This window comes from Pseudophryne corroboree, chromosome 4, assembly GCF_028390025.1.
Source record: "Pseudophryne corroboree isolate aPseCor3 chromosome 4, aPseCor3.hap2, whole genome shotgun sequence".
Taxonomy (NCBI): Eukaryota; Metazoa; Chordata; class Amphibia; order Anura; family Myobatrachidae; genus Pseudophryne; species Pseudophryne corroboree.
The window spans coordinates 838,699,506-838,719,158 of NC_086447.1; the positions used below are offsets into that span (position 1 = coordinate 838,699,506).

Below are 19,653 nucleotides of genomic sequence, written 5' to 3' on the forward strand. Positions count from 1 at the left end.
CCCATGCAGTAGTTAGGTGAACGATGCCATCCTTTGACCCCACTCTTTTATGTTTCAGATCTAGCAATCTTTTTCCGTAGGCTCTCACATTTTCCGTACTCTAGTCTTTTTTCATATGATGTTCAACTACTGAGAGATCACCTTATAACTATTGAAAGGGTGTCCCATAACAAGATACCATTGCATATTTTTAATGAAGTGTATGAAGATCATTTTAAAACATTATTTCAAAGAGCAGCTCTTCCTTTTCGTACAAATACCTGCCCTATGCCTCTAGTACCAGCTTAGCCTGTTACTACTTAAAAATCATAACTGTGTTTCACAGGAACACTAATTTTAGATCATTTATTCTGCATATACAAGCACAATTCATTGCATCCGCAACACATCGGCACACATTCTATTTTAGAATTCACCCTTCTTAGTGTTGATATGAGTCATCTCAGGATTACAGAACAGAGTAGGCACAGGGATGGAGAATAACAGACACTGTGGAAAAATGATTTCACGGATACAGGAAGACATTGAAAGAAACTCAAATGCAGTCATTGGAATCATTAATATTGTTTTTTTTTCAATAAATAGAACAAAAAACATCTCTGCAAAGACAAAAAGGGAATTAACACAAGTCAGCATGACTGGCTAAAACCCTACCACAAACACTGATCTAAACAACTAATTTTACATATAGCCCTTGTAATCTCATATCATATTAAATGTGTATAGATGACAGCAATAACATTATTAAAGCAAAATCCCAACACTTAGATATTAATTAGCAATATTATAGACTTACTGTACTGCCATGTTAGAAAGTAATGGGCACAATGATGTGTTTGTAGTCAGGGGGCTGATTGCTGAGATACGGTAAAACAATTTTGGGTATAGTCAGTGCCTCAGATAGTCACTATACATGGCTCAAACTGACATAAGAACGTCATATTATCAGATAATGGTGTAAGGAAAATGCATCCGTTGTGCTGTGGGGATGCGGTCAGCAGCCCGATGGTCTGGACGCCGATAGCCAGGTGTTTGACGCCAGAATCCCGACACCACTTGGAGTCCTTGCGCCGGAACTCTAACCGCCGACAACCCAAAGGTAAGCATCGGGGTGCCAGTTAGGGTTAGGGCCTGGGGTGTGTGTTAGGGTTAGGCACTACAGGGGGGGTAGCCATAGCCGCCATCCCTGAGTTTTAGACCTAGCCGCCACCCACTGTAATTAGCCGTAGCCGCCACTCCCACCATCTTAGCCCTAGCCAGAACACCAGGCGGGTTAGGGTTAGGGTAGGAGGCAGGGGAGGGGTAAATTAATTGCCCCATCCCCTGACACCATTCTAAAAGTGGGGATGCCGTGGTCAGTCATGTGACCACCAGCATTTGCTATCACACCCATTCTGTGCTGTGCACATATTGTATTTACCATTCCTAACCTGATTATGTCTAAACACCTTCTTTATATTCTTTATAAAAAAAAAGCAACTGATAAACGTTTTTAATAGAACACCGGCTGTATAGTCAAAGTATGTGCATGGCTTGGTCAAGACTGTTCAAGCAAATGCACCGCAATGATTTTGGTTATTTCATTTACTTTATCCTTTTTTTTTCTTTTTCTTTTTTTTAAAGTTGTTAGATGGTGTCAGTATGGGGTCGCACAATGAATAATTTAGGATGCTCTCATTTGCAGAGCCTAGCACAGTTATAACACTGAATATAGTATTGGTAGAATACACCATTGGTAATAGTACACTGACACATTTCCAGAAAATATATTGTTGTCAAATGTGAGCGAATGATTACAGGAAAGGTGACATCTCAGAGAAAGTCGTACCGTAATCTGCTAGAATCCTAACCTCTTCTTCATCACAGACTGGAAGACAGAGCAGTCTAACATACGCTGCTGACTTCTTCTACTGAATGCTGCGAAGAAGCAATGAAGCGATCCACGTTTTGTTAGCGAGAGATAGAGTATGCACTGCTACTGGCAAGAAATATATATGTCTGTTCTGACAAGGAAGAGCAGATTTAGGCCTGATTCAGTATGGCAATTGGCAATTTCCACACTTCTGCGCTTACGCAAGGACTTATATTGTGATTGCACACGATCGCAATCTAAGTTCCAGCGGGGGGGCTAGGATGGGGTGTCTCCGCTGTATTTTAGGGGTGGCATGCAGCGTCGAGGGGGGGGCGCGGTCCGGACAATGGAGGCGTGTCCGGACTGTTTGCGGGGTGGGCCACGGCAGCTGCATGACATCAAACGCAAGTGCGGCCCAAACATGTTTAGCAATGCGCTCGCATTTCAGCGGGGAGGAGGAGCCGGCATGAGGGGTGGCCTTGCCATGTGCTGGGTGGCCCCCCACATGCTAGAGAGGTGAGTTGTAGTTTTGCGATTTCTTAGTGTGTTGTTCATTGGAGAGTAAATGCATTGTGTAGGCTAGACAAAAGACAGAATCGTGGATGAAACCCAAGACTCTCCCTGTAATATAGAAAGTAGCCTTCCTGAGTATTTCTCACCTAGAGAAGTCAGAGAATGTACATATTAGTAGTGTCCGCGGAACAGTTCCACAGTGTGAGCTTAAGGAGCAAGGTGAGAGGGAAGGCCTTATGTAACCATGGTGACGCAAGTTTCAATTTGAATTTGTTGTTACTTATTAATAGCTTAAACACAAATCGGCTATAACTATGTAGCAACATTGTTTCAATAACTTAATACACTATGTAGCAACATTGTTTCAATAACTTAATACTAATAGTAGTCAAGTACCATTGTAAAAATAGGCATATTACAAACAGAACAAACTTCACAGAAAGGGTAGTGGACAAGTGGAATAGCCTCCCATCACAGGTGGCAGAGGCTAACACAGTAGAACAATTGAAACATGCTTGGGACAGACATAAGGATGACCTTACAAAGAACTAAAAATCTCATAAGGTTTGAGGTAACACTATGGTTAAAAAATGGGCAAACTAGACAGGCCAGTGGCGTCACAAGCCGGGTGCAGGGGGTGCGGCCGGCACCGGGGTGTCACCTTCAGAAGGGTTCACACCAAAGTGCCGGCTCTTCTGCAGTGGCAGGAGCTGGGTGCTGCGGTGTGATATTTTCCTGCAGGACTCGGCTCCTGCTACGCATGAAGAGCTGGCACACACATAGCCCAGTCTCCGGGAGAGCCAGCATCTCCGGGAATGCTGGACACTGGAGTGATGGAACGGAGATCCCGCAAAGTCATACCCCTTTTGATGGGCCACACCCCATTTTGGATGGCCAAGCCTCCTGCGCGGGAAGAGTAGTGCAGAATGCGCACCCGGTGATGCCTCTGAGATGGGTCAAGTGGTTCTTACCTGCCGTCACATTCTATGTTCCTATGTTTATGAGCCTGAGTCTGATGTAGCGGTGATGCTGGACGCAGTGCAGCAATGTTTGTTTTACGGACATGCATCTGAGATGTACAGTGCATGCGTCCCAATTTTGTTATTACAGTCACTGTACAGATTTGGACGCACAATATCAGGAATGTAAGGGGTGTCTAAAGACGCCCCAAATGGTATGTCACTGTCTACGGATGCTAACCTGGGAAGTGCATGGATGTACACCAGGGAAGGGCTTTGCATCGACATTAGCATAAAGACGCAGACAGGACTGCGGCATACTATCTGCATTCAACTTTTCCAAAGAAACATTTAGTAAGGGCCACTATGTGTGGTTTACAAAAGACATCTACAACGCATATGTGACTTGGATGATGAAGCTGACCCCACCCTACTACCAGCCCCAAAGCAGCGGTTCCCACCCTCTGGTCCGCTCACTACACTGGGGAAGTGGGCAGGATCAGGGAGGATGGCCTACTATCCTGGGATTTTTCTCAAATAGACGTGGAGGTATTGCCCATAGCAACCAATCCTTTTCTAGGATGCAACAGAGAAATGTCTCCAAAATTCCTGGAGCGTACGATACGATGAATATATAATAGAGGCTGTATCCATTTGGTAGGTCGACCACTATTGGTCAACACTGACAAATGGTCGACACATGAAATTGGTCGCTGCAGGACAGGTCGACACAGCCTTTTTTTTTTTCATACTTTACCATCCACGTGGACTACAGTTGGGAATAGTAAACTTGCCTGCAGCATTGTGAGCAAAGCGGGCCATGCTTGGGGACGCGGTACACTAATTCGTGCTCCTGGTCATGTGACGGGAAAAATTACACCTGTTCCGGAAAAAACAACACAGAATTTTTTTTGTAAAAATCTATTTATTTTTTAAAACCCATGTCGACCTTTTTCATGTGTCGACCTGTCCCGGGTCGACCATTTTCATGTGTCGACTGTTTGTCCATGTTGACAATGTCAACCAGTAGTGGTCGACCTAATGACTGTCAAGCTTAACATGGTCGACCATTCATATCAGAACCAATAAAGGCAATATTTTGCCAAAGTAATACTTATGGGGGGTCATTTCGAGTTGTTCGCTAGCTGTTTTCGTTCGCAGCGCAGCGATTAGGTAAAAAACGGCACTTATGCGCATGCGTATGCGGCACAATGCGCACGCGCGATGTACTTTCACAACAGCCGATGCAGTTTCACACAAGGTCTAGCAACGCTTTTCAATCGCACTGCTGGCCACAGAGTGATTGACAGGAAGTGGGTGTTTCTGGGTGGTAACTGACTGTTTTCGGGGAGTAAAAATGCAGGCGTGCCAGATACAAACGCAGGAGTGCCTGGGGAAACGCAGGCGTGGCTGGACGAACGCAGGGCGTGTTCGTGATGTCAAAACAGGAACTAAACAGTCTGAAGTGATCGCAAGGTAGGAGTAGGTCTCGAGCTGCTCAGAAACTGCACAATCTTTTTTTGTAGCAGCGCTGCGATCCTTTCGTTCGCACTTCTGCTAAGCTAAAATACACTCCCAGAGGGTGGCAGCTTAGCGTTTGCACGGCTGCTAAAAGCAGCTAGCGAGTGAACAACTCGGAATGAGGGCCATGGAACGCAGTCTACCAGCTCATTAGAAACCAATACTAGGTACCGGTACATTATAGAAGAGTAGATATTTTCCTGATGGCCTATTTGTGCTGTAGACAGAAAGCACGAGCCAGGAGACACTTGCGCACAGAATTCCTGGATAATATTGCTGTTTTACTAAGCAAGGAAATGTTAAACAGATTTCAGAGTACAATATAAACTAATTTGAAGAAGAAATTACCATTTCTCTGCTAAATCTCTGAAATGAAACATAACGGCTCTTAAAATAGCACGAGCACTAAAAAAGTAAAAAATAGTCTTCGGCCATGCCAATGGGTAAATATTTACATTAAACAAAATGCCAATGTGCGAGCGATTGCTACTTTATAAGGAGAATTAGGAACCATTTACTTTTATTTTTGAACATGACATAAAAATGTCAAAATTGCTTATGAATTGAAGATAATATGTACTTTTAAGCATCTCAATAAAGAATGTGTGCAGGTCAGACCACCAAGTCCAGTTACATGAGTCCACTGTGGTCAAAGGTAGGATATTATAGGGATTGCACACATATTATACCATATATACATAATAATAATCCACAATATAGCCATATGTGGTGAATATCTGTGTGACACTTAAGGGCAATTGAGTCACTTTCCCATGGTTATCTTGCATTATACATGATACTGCTGGTGACACAGCTGTCCAGCAGAATGGTTCACTATTCCAAACAGCAATATCAAAGCGAAAGCATTTCTTGGGTTACAGAAAATCTGCATTGCCCATTCACTGGTAGGCATCCAAATGGGCAATTTCGGAATTCTATGCTATTCTAGCTGGGAAAGTACAGCGCATGTGGCACCAATCTTATGCTTGATGCCACCGAGAGGAAATTCTGGTAACTTTAGTGGACAGTTCAGGACTTTCGCACTAAGTTAGATTTCAAAGACCTCTTTACCCTTAGTAGAGCCCAGTGAGTCACACGGGGTTCCACCACTTAAATAGCATAACACCAAAAAGATGTTCTCCATTACAAAAGGGCTGTTGATAAGGTTTGAGTTCTGTGTTTAAAGCTTATTATTGGTCACACTCCTATGGGATGTATCTGAAAAGTTGGGTTGGTACAATGGGCAGTGGTGGGTTTCCCACTAGTCACGTGAGACACGTGCTGCAGACCCCATTCCTATTATTTTGTGCCTAGAGGTGGCCTAACGCTGTATGTTAATGAAGCAGGAGGCATCTATTATATGCAGACGCCTCCTGCTGCACTAGTGATCCGAGCTGCATCAGATCAAAGCACCAGTCATTGGGTAGCTTGCAGCACCCACGGTGCCGTGCAAGCCACCAGTCGCAGAGGGCAGGAAATCTCCGTACTCTGACGGAGATCCCTAGCCTCTTTCCACCACCTAAACAGTGCCAACAAGCCTATTTTTCCAAGCGGAGCCTGTTGCCGTCCCTTCCCCGCCCCCAAAATGTCATCACACTGTCATTCAATGACAGTCTGAAGACAGCCTGCATTCTTTTCCCCAGGACCTGTTTGCAGGGTCCTGCACATGTGAAAAGTACCAAAAATCTGTACTTTGCACGAATGGTCTCAGGTGCAAATGACCCCCTCAATGCGATAAGAGGGCCTTGTACGCAAGCATACACTCTATAGGGAAATAGGAAATAGACACAGGAGGTTAGCGGCTACTTATTTCATACTGATCCCAACAGACAGCAATGGGAGAAAGTGCTTAGTGGAACTGTTTGATCCAGTCAGGAGTCAGAGGGTTTTTGAATATAGAATGAGGATAAATGTTACCTTATGTGAACTGTGTAGTGAGGTAATGAGATAGGAGAGACTAGTGTGAGGCCAGTGCACCGGGCATGTGCAGTAAGTGCCCTGCATAAGACACGCACCGATATATCAGCACGGCACCAGAGCAGACATGTAGGTAGCTATGCAGTAAGGGCCTAATTCAGGGTATCCAGTCTCTAGGTCGACCACACTTAGGTTGACACTGTCTAGGTCAACCACTATTGGTCGACAGTAAGTAGGTCGACATGACAAAAGATCGACATGAGTTTTTCACTTTTTTTCATGTTTTGAACTTTTTTATACTTTACGTTCTACGTGGACTACAATTGGGAACGGTAACCTGTGCCGAGCACAACGGTAGCAGAGCGTGGCACCTTGCCCAACGCCATGCCATGCGAGGGGACGCAGTGCTCTAATTTGGGATCCTGGTCACTGTACGGAGAAAACGAAACCATAAAAAGTGCAAAAACTCATGTCGACCTTCTGTCAAGTCGACCTAGTACATGTCGACCTAGAGTCCCCGTCAACCTAGTAACCATGTCGACTTACTTACTGTCGACCAATAGTGGTTGACCTAGACACAGTCGACCTAAGTGTGGTCGACCTTGCATACCACACCCCTAAGTCAGCATGGATCGCAAAAGCAAAATCTTTCTCTAATCTGCCCCCCCTGCAGTGCACATGGTTTTGCACATTAGAAAAAGATTTTGCTTTTACGATCCATGCTAAATTAGGCCCTAAAATATTACACAATCTACTAATCCCCTACATTTACTTTCCTTTAATTGTTCAATGTGCAGATCTGGATTTTCAAGCAAATCAGCTTCATGAGTCACTAGCAATTAAGCAGAATTCATCGTTAATATAAGCTGGCATGCACAGAGCCTTGGCTCAATACTGAGAAAAGTTTGCTAAATGATAACGCACTCAGAATGATTTCTAACCAATCTGTCACTGTTATGCCTCTGTCCCGAAGGTCTGTGTCACTTGTACTGATATCAAAGAGACAAGCTGGCTGTTACACTGGATATACCGTTATACGGGTTGGGATCAGGTGACCAGCGGTGGTGATCCCGGCGGTCAGCATACCGACGCCGGGATGCCATTCCCTAGATTGCCGGCGGGAGGGCTAGCACAACGAAGCCCCTTGCGGGCTAGCTGCACTTGCCATGCAGCGGGCTCGGTGGCTTGCCACCCTCCCCTACAGGTTCTATTCCCACTCTATCTGTGTCGTAGACACCCACAAGTGGGAATAGTCCCTGTTAGTCGGCATGCCGACTGTCGGGAGTTCTAGCGGTCGGGATTCTGCTGCCGGTATACTGTCCGGCGGGATCCTGACCGCCGGTCACATGATTACATCCCCGTTATACACAGTAGCGGATCTTGCCATGGGCAAGCACGACTTTTGCCCGGGGCGCCGCCTTCCGGAGGGCGCCAGCGCCATCCGGAGGGCGCCGCACCATAGCAAGATCCGCTACTGTGCCCCCCGCTGTGGTCGCTGTGTCCCCCGCAGTGTCCGCTGTGTCCCCCGCTGTGAAGGGAACTAGACGCTACCCGTCTAGTTTCCCTTAGTGGAGAGGACCATTGCTGTGCGGTGCGCGATGATGTCATCGCGCACAGCACAGCATTGTGGGACTGACACAGACACTAGGGGTCATAATTGACCTCTAGTGTCTATCTGTCCCATAGATCCGAGGAGAGGAGCGGCGCCCTGCAGCGGTCGGGAATCAGGAACGGGAATAGTAAGTATTAATTTTTTTGTGTGTAAACAGCGCTACTCCTACAGGGGGCACAAATGGGGACACAACTTTCCAGGGGGCGTAACTGACCACGCTCCCTGTATGTAGCCACGCCCCTTTCCCCCGCCCAGGCCGCCAAAAGGGCTAGAACCGACCCTGGTTATACATATAGGAAGTCATCCATGGGTGCATTCCATTGTGGTTGCTAAACAAAGTACGAGGGTGGCTCAATAAGCAAGGTACCTTACTTACAGTATTGACCCACCCGGGTATTTTCCGTTAAGACTTTAGGGAAAATATCATGTGCAAAAAATGTTGCTCCCTTCATCTGAGAAAATATAAAATGATGTTGATAATCAGAAATGAATCCAGCAGTTTTAATTTCTTGCAATTTTGTTCAGTGATGCAATTTGCATAAAACCAGATGAAAATGCTAATTATTGATGTCATTACGTTTCTACAATAACATGTTAATCCTAAGAAGAAGAAAAAACAGAAAAAGTAATTTTTTCCTACAGATGTCTTAATATAATTATCTCACTGTTATTTTTGTTGTTGTTTTTTCAGATTATTCTATAATTATTATAAAGTATGAGTACAGCTTTATGGTTCTAGCAAAGGCTGAAGTGCTGTGTAGTTGTGGGGTTTGGTTTATGCGAATGGATGGAGGGTCTTGCTTAGGGAGTGAAATGTCAGCAGCGGAAAAAGATTTGCGCTCTCCATTCTAAAAGGGCTGTAGATACTGTCTTACATCTATAGTGGGGAAAGTATTGGAAGGTATTCTAAGAGATAGTATTCAGAAGTTCCTTGAAGTCAATAAGGTCATTAACAGGAATCAACATGGGTTTATGAAGGACATATCCTGTCAAACCAACTTACTTGGCTTTTATGAAACATTAAGCGCAAACCTAGATCAGGGTAAAGAGGTGGATGTAATCTTTTTAGATTTTGCCAAAGCGTTCGATACTGTACCACACATGAGACTTATCTACAAGCTACAAGAATCAGGGCTAGGAAGCACAATATGCACTTGGGTCAAAAACTGGTTAGATAATAGGGAGCAGCGCGTTGTGGTTAATGGATCTTTTTCAATTTGGACTGAAGTGCTAAGTGGTGTGCCCCAAGGCTCAGTATTAGGACCGCTATTGTTCAATATGTTCATTAACGACCTAACAGAAGGTCTAGAGAGCATGGTGTCAATTTTTGCAGATGATACCAAATTGTGTAAAGTTATAAATGCGGAGGGGGATGCTGAGTCGCTTCAGAATGACTTAGTTAAATTAGAAGCTTGGGCAGCGAAATGGAGAATGCGCTTCAATACAGACAAGTGTAAGGTAATGCACTGTGGTAACAAGAACAAAAATAACACCTACCTACTAAATGGGGTAAAATTAGGGATTCTGTTCTGGAAAAGGACTTAGGTGTCCTCATAGATAGCAAACTAAGCAGTAGTACCCAAAGTAGGACTGCAGCAAAGAAGGCTAATAAGATATTAGCATGCATAAAACGGAGAATTGATGCTAGGGACGAGAGTATTATACTCCTGTTATATAAATCACTTGTGAGGCCACACTTTGAATACTGTGTACAATTCTGGGCACCTTACTACAAAAAGGATATCCTGGAGCTAGAAAAGGTTCAAAGGCGGGCAACCAAACTAATTAAGGGTATGGAGACGCTGGAATACGAGGAAAGGCTTGCAAGACTAGGCATGTTTACACTGGAAAAGAGGAGATTAAGAGGGGACATGATCAACATTTACAAATATATAAGGGGACAATATACAGATCTTGCGCAGGACCTGTTTTTGGTTAGATCAACACAGAGAACTCATGAACACTCACTCAGGTTAGAGGAGAGGAGATTCCACACAATACGGCGTAAAGGCTTTTTTACGGTAAGGACGATACGTGTTTGGAATTCCCTGCCTGAGGGAGTTGTAATGGCAGACTCAGTCAACACCTTTAAGAATGGGTTAGATAAATTCCTAATGGATAAGGATATCCAGGGTTACGGGGCATAGTCACGCACTATGGTTATTATAAAAAAGAGGGGTTAATCGGAACGGCAGTCAGCAACTTCAGTCAAAATTTTATACAAAATAATCGTGCATAGGAGACCACAAATAGGTTGCACCCGATGGACAATTGTCTTTTTTCAACCTTAGATACTATGTTACTATGTTACTATGTTACTGTCTGGTACAAACTGAAATAAGTGGACATAGAGATAAGTTTTCTAATGGTTTTTAGCAAATCACTTTTACTGTGAGTGTAGGGTTAAGCGGTGGCGGAACTACAGCGGGTGCAGCTGCTATGCTATCAGGAACCAAGATGGGTCCCACAACTCCTCTGAGACCCCACACCCCACTCCAAGGGACCCCCTGTGTGCTCTATAAAGCATAAATAGAGTACAGTGGTAACATACATCAGAGAGCACCTACTATCCTTTTACCAGAGCACAGATGGGGTTCCGGGAGCGTCACCCACTGGTGTTAAGTTCTGGGTCTTAAGCAGTTAATAGCTCAAAACTTTGGGTAGTAATTGTGATTGGGTGTAATTGAGAAGGGAAAAGTGGCTGCTGAGCACTGGGTGCATGACTGTATTAAGATGCATCAAGCCTCCTAAAGTGGAGAAGTGGAGAACTGGGGATGTTGCCAATAGTAAGCACTGAGTTTCTAGCTAGCATTTATAAAGTACATTCTATAATATCATAGGTACTGTACAAGCTGCTTGGTTGCTATGGGCAACTTCTCCACTTGTCTTCTTTAGAAGGTTTGATACATCTCCCGTATAGTGAGCTGTGCTACCAAAATTGGGATGGTTGGCAAGGATGAGAAGGTTGTTGGGACACGTAGTGATAAGGTCTGATTTAATAGATCAGACCTCCTTAGCATTTTAGTTCACAGCTACTTACTGAGAATCATACAGTAGGTCGCATGGTTTAAATTAAGTGCTGGGTGCAAGCAGATTAAAAAGTTATATCGGTAGTTTAGACTTGAGCTGGTCTCAGTTGCTAGTCCCATACACTGCAGTGTTCAGATCAAGTTATGGATGTTCATTACAAAATACAAAATATGACAGCAAGGGTGTATCTAGGGGTCTGTGCGCCCCTGGCAAAGTGCGGCGCATAGTAAGGGACTGCCCCCTCCCACCACCACCACCAACAATAGTCTCTCTTCCTTATGTTTTGCCCCTACCACACGCAACTGAATAGAAGGAGCCAGTCAAATACAGATTGTGGTGGACAGTTCTTCCCCAGGGCATCCTGCGCTCTGTGCGGTGGCACCAGCCGCACTACCCTTGTTATAGCCCTGAGAAATACTATGTGATTCTAAACCCTGGAGTGGGTGGCTTAGTTGGGCACCCTGGGCTTCTCATGCCATCTTGGGCCCGTACCCCTGGTGAGTGTCATCTTGGCCAAGGGGTGGATACACACCTGTATGACAGAAAAAAAGTTAGGGCACTAAATACTATGATGGGCGAGTGCTTGAATGAGCACAAGCTAATATAAACAGTCACAGATTGGATAAGCTTCACATAGTATTCAGGTAGTGTGAAGGTTAACAGTTCAGGGTTCACTAGACAATCAGGCTTAGAGGGGAGGGCTAAGGTGGAGCTAGCAGACATTTTGTCTACAGGAAGGCATAGGAACTGCCTCTTTTTATTCCCCGCCCTCCCTCCCTCAGTCACGATCCCCATCTGTTTTTTCTTTTTCTTTGCTGGTTGTGGTTTGTCAGCCTTTATGTGTGGCGGGAAAGAACGGCAGTACAGTGGCTATTGCGCTGCTGTTTGGAGGTGCGCTCTTTTCCCAATAAACTGATATAGTCTAGTCTGGCCTTCCTTACCGGGGGTCAAGAGCTTTGGCTGTCTGGCCGGTCCTATTATGGTGTATTGGGGAAAGGGTTGGGGCCTCACTAGTTTATGTGGCGTAGCCAAATGGAACAAACTAAAATCACGTCATGGACATGGAGATCAGCACTAAGACGTAAAGTCACTGATCATCTGTCCGTTCTTTCTAATGCCACCATATTTAATTTATGTTTTAAATAAATAACGGTTGACCGATTTTAATGGCAATTTCAGTGGTCTGTGTTGTTATTTTTAGATAAGTTATAAGTTTAGTATTATTGTTAATTAAGGTTTATGTGTGGTGATGTCAGGCGATCTAGAATCTGACGATAGAACCTTTATAATATATTAGTCACACTTCCAAATGTAAAAAAAGTATTTTATACTCATACTGGTAAAGCTGGCCTGCACCTCTAATGAACATATAAAAACAGTTAGTTACAGTATATAAAATGTTGCATTTCATTTTCATAAAAACCCCAATGCAAGCCTGTTTGTTTTTTTGTTGTTTTTTTAAATGCTTATTAAAATGCTACTAAAATATTTGCCAAATACAGATGCACTTATTTGGAGCTCACTATAGGCTTCACCATTGAATTTAAATGCAAACAATACAATTAGCCCCATTTGTGTATTACTAGCATGACTGCCAACAGAAATCTTGGGGCCCGATACAGTGATATCTCTGGGGCCCCTATATATATATATATATATATATATATATATATCTCCTATATAATAGCCCAGATCTGTGACTTTGTGCTTCATTTGATAACGCTGGGCGGAGTCAAAACACTGGGCGGAGTTAGTCAAATGAGTCACAGATCTGGGCAAATCTATAGGAGACTTGGAGCAGGAGCAGATGGTATGGGCATGGTACAAGCAGGGGTGCATACCTCCCAACTTTCTTCAGGCAGAAGGGACACACACACAGCAAAAAAGGGGCATGGCCAATGGGAAAGGGGGCGTGGCTTCGCGGGTGAGGGGACATGCCTAGCGCTCTGTGAGCTGCTGGCATGCCCCCAGCGGCGGATTATGAGTCCGGGGGGCCCAGGGCACTTGAGACAGGAACCCTATCTCATTGCTGTGCCTGCTGTGGGTTTGGGGGCGTGGCCTAATTGTGGCCCTCGTGACCACTCCCCCTTATGCAAATTCCGGGATTTTTTTAAATGGGATTTTGGCCCCTCAGCTAGGGGTAAATCCAGAGGGGGTGGTCGCTCCCCCCTACACACCCGCACAGGCAGAAGAAAGCAGGGAGGTTGCTGGCTCCCTGCAACACCACAGACCTGCCAACACGCAGCAGCGTGTGCTGACTGTAGCACAATGCTGCTGCTGCTGCTGGCAGGACGGGGGAGCTTCAGAGCTGGGACAGAGCTACTCCAGCTGGGGGGCCCCTTAAAACTGTGAGGCCCGGGGTACGTACCCCCTGGGCTCACCCTTAATCCATACCCCCTGATGCCCCCTCTCCCTCTGTCTCCACTAAATAGACGCTGTGTGCATGCTAAGCAGAACAGCGAGTACAGGAGCTTCCCAACTGCCCCCCACCCCCACCACCACCGCGGGACACTGCGGCCCGCGGGTGGGACAGACCCCAAAAAATGGGACTGTCCCGCGAAAATCGGGACAGTTGGGAGGTATGGGGGTGTGTGAGGGGGTATGCCATACAGACAGACGGGCACCGGCTCACTGTGTACTTGACCTCCCACATCAGCATACTCAGCAGGGTCTCTCTGACGCGAAGGAGCGTCACTTTCTGGAACACTCCACGCTTCTTAGCTGCAGTTTTGTGGGGCACCTGCCGCTGTGCAGGTTCTGTACTGCCTCTGTTATCTCCAGCCCCGGCAACCCCACCGCTAGCTGCAGCGCTGCCGCCCACAGTGAGGTGCGCCCAGCTCCTTCACACACTTTAGCCGGCAGGCAGCGCTGCAGAAGTCCGCGCTGCTTGCAGGCTCCAACCCCCTCCTCCCTCCAGCCGCAGCGTCTCCTGGGGGCTAACCAGTCACTCCCAGTCTCCCCTTACCACAGTGCCCGGCAGCCGCGCGAGGTCCGCGGTGTGTGACTGAGGAGGGGGGGAGGGATGCGGACGGGCAGAGGAAGCAGGACTCCAGCCTGAGAGAGTCAACCATGCCAAGTCTCCACCAGCAGCAGATCCCAACAGGTTGGAGTGGAACAGCAGCAGCCAGCAGCAGTGACTCCGGTAAGACACACCTGTCTGTCACCACTGTTTTGTTCCTAATACCAATCTCTCCCATGCCCTGTGTTCTGTCATGGCCCTTTCACCCTTATCCTGGCCCTTTCACCCTTATCCTGGCCCTGTCACCCTTATCCTGGCCCTGTCACCCCTATCCTGGCCCTGTCACCCTTATCCTGGCCCTATCACCCTTATCCTGGCCCTGTCACCCCTATCCTGGCCCTGTCAACCAAATCCTGGTCCTGCCGCCCCTACCCTGGCCCTGTCACCCCTATCCTGTCCCTGTCATTTATGTCCTTGACCCGTCACCCCTGTCCTTGCCCCGTCACCCCTGTCCTGGCCCCGTCACCCCTGTCCTGGCCCCGTCGCCCCTGTTCTGACCCCGTCATCCCTGTCCTGGCCCTGTTACTGCATACCCTCCAACTACCTTTTTGGCAGGTACAGTACCCGCAGCGCCTCCAGACCCCTCCCCAATGCACCACACCTCCGCACCTTCCCCTCCACCACATGCCACACTCCACCCCTCCCCCACACCCTGTGCCTCCAGACCCCCCACACCACCAGCGGCTCCCACTCCCCCACCCCTCCACCAACCACAGCACCTCCAGACCATCTCCACCATCCACCCCCCATATATGTCTCCCCCCACACCTGCCCCCCTCCACCCACAGCATCTGTAGACACCCTCCTCCATTCGCGGTCCCCCCCTCACCCACCCACGGCACCTCCGCACCTGCCCCTCCACCACCTGCAGCGCCTCCGGACCCCCTTCCCCGTCCGCCGCACCACCTGCACCTGCCTCTCCCCCACCGCGGTGCCTCCGGACCCCCTACCCCACCCCCGGCACCCCCGCCCCTTCCTATCCCACAGCACCTCCGGAACCCTTCACCCATCCGCAACATCCCTGCACCTGCCCCTCCCCCGTGGCACCCCTGCCCCTCCCCCACCTGCAGTGCCTCCGGACCCCTCCCCCATCTACAGCCCCCACTCTTCTGTCTCTCCCCCACCCGCAGCACCTCCCAACCCTTCCCCATCCGGGTCCCCCACATCTGCCCCCCCCTCCACCTGCAGCATCTACAGACACCCTCCCCCATCCGCAGTCCCCCCCGCACCCGCTCATTCTGTACAACGTGCCCTGCAGGTGCTGTTCACGCCGTCGCAAGGGGCTGCGCCTCCTTCACCATCGCACGCCTTTTCATTGTGTAATATTTAACCACTAACAAAGGAATGTAGGTAATACTCCATATAATACAAATATTGAACCCCATATAGGCATGCAAGGGTTAAAGGGGCATAGCCCCTTGCGACGGTGTGAAGAGCGCCCGTAGGGCGCGATGAAGCACCTAGTATATATATATATATTCTGTATATTAAAGTGCCACAGAATTTGCTGCGCTATATGAGAAACTGTTAATAAAATATTTATTTACCTCTACATACAAATAAATACTGAATGTTGCACCTGGCCTTCGCACAGGAGTTTCTGATTTTCATGGTTGTAAACTTTAAATGAGTGTTAAAAATTTGGTGACTCTATAGAGCTGTAAATTTGAGACGTCTTAATGTAAGTAAATATTAATCCATGGTTCTTGGCGTTATATTAGGAGCCCCCGTAGCACATACCGTAAAAAGTGACGGGACCATTTTTGTAGTTTATTAAATTCTACACACTGTTGGTGCAATCCAAATTTTAATCCGAATGTCCGTTTGGGCGTTATCATTCAAGCAACACAAGCCACGCATCGGTAATGACGTTATTATGTCAACCCCCATTTCATCCCCTTAGGGGAGGTTTATTAAAATTCTAATTATGTAGTTTTCCTATTTCCCACCTGAAGAATACATATGTTACATTTCAGCTGCCCAACATATCGGGAAGTAAGAGAATTAGTGATGAGTCAGTCAGTCAGTCAGTCAGTCAGTCAGTCAGTCAGTGAGTCAGTGAGTGAGGGCTTGTGCATTTTAGTAGTTTATTAAATTCTACACACTGGAGGTGCAATCCAAATTTGGATCCAATTGTCCGTTTGGGCATTATCGTTCACGCAACAAAAGCTACGCATCGGTAATGATGTCATTATGTCAACATCCTTTCCATCCCCTTAAGGGAGGTTTTTTTAAATTCTGATTACGTAGTTTTGCTATTTCCCACCTGAAGAATACCTATGTTACATTTAAACTTCCTAACATATCGGTAAGCAAGAGAATTAGTGATGAGTCAGTCAGAGAGCGAGTGAGTGAGGGTTTTCGCATTTACAGTATATATATATACATATATATATATATATATATATATACAAACACACACAGTATATATATATATATGAATATCTCTCCTTCCTCCCCCACCAACCTGCAGTATGTCTCTCCCCAATGACTCCATGCTGCATTCCCTGCTCCCTCACCCCTACCCAACGCCCTGTATCCCCTCACCAATCCACTCTTACCCAGGGGAGAGACTCACCTGAGCTGCACTTCAAGTATCCAGACCCTCACACTGCACAGCAGGTACCATGTGGCCCTCACACTTCACCAGAAGAGGCTGACGCATGGCACAGGAATCCTGGACATTGGAGCTGCTGCTATGTCCCATAAGTGCCTGCAACAGAGCTGGACCCAGAAGAACATCTGGCCGCTCTTTCTGTGAGAGGCTCCTGTCACTCTGAGGCTACGGCCACAGCGCCTACAGCTCGCTGCCCTCATAAGATAGCTCACATCCTTGCCGGGCACTAAGTGGCATATCCTTGGGGCCCCTCTGATCCTTGTGTCCTGAGACAGGTGTCCCCTATGAAACCCCTCCCTCGCCGGTCCTGATTTCTAGCATTACAAACACAAGTAAAACACACATAAAAATACCACTGGGTAAAAGCCATAAAGAAGAAAGTTAGAGAAAGCGCTTAGTCTGATGGATGATAAATGTTCTTATATGCTCTTATAATTGTTTCAACTCAATTGGAATTTGTTGGAAAAGTCACCACTTAAAAACTAACAGAGAATCAGTATTTATGGAGAGAACTGTCAAGATAATGTTATGTGATCGTGACCTAAAAGCTAAATATAGTACATGTAAACCTATAATTTACCCTCTGCATCAGCCAAAGCCATTTTTATGCAAATTTGTAGTCCTTTAAGCTTAAAACAAACTGAACTGCTTAAAAATGAAATAAACATACGACCACTTACAAAGCTATTAATAATAACCCATAGAAGATCATTTATAAAGCGCTACATTTTAGGCACAATTGCTATGCCTGTTTGAATTCACAATCTTATCTTGGTGCCCGATAAGCAAAAAAAAAAAAAAAAAAAAATGGTTTTAAACTAAGGTTTAGAACTAGTTTTAAGGTGTAATGATTTATTCCCTGTTTTTAACATTCGTGGTTTTGCCAAAGTATTATAACACATAATCTAACAATTTATTCTTTACTGTTTTTCAATTTTTTAAATATTTGTAAAGAGATTTCCTGCAATTTAACATAAATTGTGGAAAATGTATATATAAACCCTACTGCTGTTTATTCATTTTCACTAGTTCTCAAAGGCATATAATAATATAAAATAATAAAACATTTAATGGAGTTTTAGGGTTCTACTGGATCTGTTGAGTCCTCCAGTGACGCAGGCCTTCACCTAGTGTAATAGGGATTGCTCCTTATTTATGTATAAGGGATAGGGGAGGACATGTTAAGAAGTGGTTCCCCAATAAACCCTTTGGTACCAGATAAGCACTCCACATTCATACCTCCTAACTGTCGTGATCTTATTGTGTAAGCTCTGAATGGTGGACCAAATTGGTCATTTGTGGTTGGATAGGGGTCGGAGTTTGCAGCACTTGTGTGTGGCAGTGGCTGATCAGGGTGGAGATTGGACGGATTGGCTGCAGGGTTTAGGTAGGTCGGGGGCAAGGCTTAATCCGGGTACTCACCTTTGCAGTCACAAGGCTGATCAGGTAAATGCTCCCAATCAGCCGAGTAGTGTGTACCCAGCTTGACCCATGTGACCCCTAAATAAAGTAGCTCAGTGTGTATGGACTTCTATGGGGATTGGGAGGTCGGCATCTGTCAGGTGATCAGACCAACAATTGTATACAGTAGGTGTGTACCGAGCACCATTCTGCCCTGAATGTTGCCTAAATGTTGGGAGGTTTGCAATACACCATGGCTTCCATGACAATAATCAGTAATATGAGACATCAGTGATTACTTAATGACACATTATTCTAAATGTACAAGGTTTGACACAAAAGGCCAACACATTTTTCAAACTATTGTAATAATAATGAACAGCCAGTTGTTTCCAATTAGGAGGCAATTGGAGGCAGCTACGTCAGGCACCAAGTTTTGGGTGTCAGCAAAGTGATAAAGTATTTAAGAAATAGCAATAGTATAAACTGGTGATAATTCCCTTGTTGGTAGATCTCACAATATTTATATTTAGCAACACTTGCTTAAATTAAGTTGCACACAGCACATATTGAGATGTTTACAGTAATTATTATAGAGGAAGAGAGGGACAACTGAAGGATAAGGGTGTGGTATGGTATGCCGGCGGCCGGGCTCACGGCGACCAGCATACCGGAGCCGGCATACCGACAGCTTGGCGAGCGCAAATGAGCCCTTTGCGGGCTCGCTGCGCTCGCCACGCTATTTATTCTCCCTAAAGGGGGGTAGTGGACCCCCACCAGGGAGAAAAACTCTCGGTATGCCGGCTGTCGGGATTCCGGCGCCGGTATACTGTGCGCCGGGATCCCGACAGTCGTCAACATGAAGACCACCCGAAGGATAAGGCACAACCCTGATGGGAACTTGCTAATTAACACCACATTCATTTACAGATCCCCCTCCCCGGCCGGAGAAGGGGACGCAGCAGCATTCACTACAGACAGTCCGCTCACGTGACACCGCACGTGACGCGTGAACCAGGAAGTGGCAGACGGGACCCGTGGACGGAGGAGACCGGCGGCTGCTGGGGCCGTGCACGGACCAAAGGAGACGGAGGACACTGACGAAGAGGACCGAAGCCTGAGGTTGTGGAAGGAAGAGACGCGGTCACCGGCGGCAGGCAGAGACCTGCCCCCAGCGGTAAGTGTGAAACACACAGCCCACGACCCCACACC

General features: G+C 46.4%; 1 protein-coding gene and 1 long non-coding RNA gene across 3 annotated transcripts in view; one reads left to right on the forward strand and one right to left on the reverse strand.

Annotated features, from left to right (window-relative positions):
* PLCB1 (phospholipase C beta 1) overlaps positions 1-19,653 on the reverse strand; it is a 1,298,702-nt gene that overhangs the window by 1,056,627 nt on the left and 222,422 nt on the right. The window lies entirely within an intron of this gene.
* Positions 1-19,653, forward strand: part of LOC134910490 (uncharacterized) — a 212,645-nt gene that overhangs the window by 190,075 nt on the left and 2,917 nt on the right. Inside the window, exon 3 of the long non-coding RNA XR_010176213.1 lies at positions 19,372-19,618. This is a non-coding gene — a long non-coding RNA (uncharacterized LOC134910490). The remainder of the gene's footprint in view (positions 1-19,371; positions 19,619-19,653) is intronic.